Below are 1,802 nucleotides of genomic sequence, written 5' to 3'. Positions count from 1 at the left end.
CTTAACATGTAGCCACTGTTAAACTAAATTGTCACTAATTTCCTTCTGAAGAAGATGTTCCTATAGACGTTGGAAACATGGTCAGGGGGTTCTAAGAACCGTCTATTTTGCAAGCGATTAAGCGCTTATTATTTATTCTTGAAGATTTCCTTCTACAGTTGGTAGTCCAGGCATGTACAGTATTTTCAAAATGTATGGGTCAGTGAGGATGAGCACTGATGTAACACAAAGAAATAAAACAATCATTTCGCAAATGGAAAGATTAGAAAGATTATAGGACCTGAATTAAAAAAATTTATAATGTGTAGCTTATGATTATCAATGCGTTGGGCAGCTGGTTTGTGGCAAGTACCACTAGTTGAAGAATGCTGAAAAGTGCTCTGCATTCATTTACATATGTTGATGTCACATCAAGTCCTACCATTTTGCATAAATGTCTTTTTCAGCATTCATACTCATATCGAATGCTAATTTATGAAAGGAGCTTTTCTGAGGAATTAGGTCCTCACGTGGATGACTTCTTAATTATAGCTAATAACAGGGAAAATCATAATGAGGTTACAAATAAAGTATGTAAACATTCTGTGATACTGAAATCAAAATAAGTATTAAGAAATCCGAATTTGGAGGAAAAAAGTTACACCATTGGGACAAATTACATCGGCGTATCACAGCCCACAAAAGTTCCAGGCAACCGAGGACGCACCAGAGCAGAGTTCTACTGTTCTAAACCTGGGCTCTTTTTACAGAAAATTCATAAATATTAGGGCTATGAATGCGCAATCACTATTAAACTTGACAAGGAAGAATACGACATAGGCTTGGATAGAACCACATAAACAAGAATACCAAAAGATCAAAGAAATACTATGTGAGATAATAGTTCCAGCTCATCCAGATTTACTAAAGGAAAGAAGTATTGCGACAGATACTTGGGAATCTAGGCTAGTACCAGGCTTGTTCCAGATAACAGGGACCCAAGATTGTAGTGAAGGGAGGGTACTAAGTTTTGCAAGCCGAATACAAGGTGAGGCAGGGAATTATCCCTAACTATAATACTCAATAAAAGGAAAACAAAAATGCTATAAAACGTTTACTTCTTTCCTCAATAAAGTACGATTGGAAGTTTAATTTTAATATGTTTTTAGCATCAGATCATCCAAGTGACGCCCCTCGTGTTCAGTACAGAGCTACAGAGACTTTCTAAAGTTTTGCATCTCTCTATGGAGCATCTGTAGTGAAATACGGCCTGCTTCAAGGCGACGCTCAGGGTCTTCGTTCGATGTTTATAGACTTCAGTTTTGTGTTTACCCTAAAGAAATAATTCGCACGGACTTAAATAAGGTAAGTGCGCAGGCCATGAAATGGAGCTGTATTGTGAGATCAAAGGGCTGGCGAATATTCCCCTCGAAACACTCATTGGACGGTGAGCAGTGTGGGCCGTGACACCACCTGTTGAAACTAAACAAGTCTCATATGCATTTACTGAATTTGCGGTTCAAAAAAGTATCCGATCATGTTTACTTACGGTCCGATATTGACGGTAGCAGCGTGGTTGTTCTCCCCAAAAAAATAAGAACCACTGATTTCCTCTGTAATGATTACAAACCAAGCTGTAACTGTGTCACTGTGGAGAGAACTCTCATGAAACCGAAGGCCTTCGTGGAGAATCTGACGCACAGTACAGGTAGACAGTTAAAGCGACGACGCATGCTTGCGAGTAGAAAGTTTAGGGAATTGCAACACTGACCTCCTTACGTGCTCAATGTTTTCAGGAGTACCAATGGTCCTCTGTGCTCAGT

The sequence above is a fragment of the Schistocerca cancellata genome, chromosome 7, assembly GCF_023864275.1.
Source record: "Schistocerca cancellata isolate TAMUIC-IGC-003103 chromosome 7, iqSchCanc2.1, whole genome shotgun sequence".
NCBI classification, from domain to species: domain Eukaryota; kingdom Metazoa; phylum Arthropoda; class Insecta; order Orthoptera; family Acrididae; genus Schistocerca; species Schistocerca cancellata.
Note: the sequence above shows the minus strand (reverse complement) of the source record.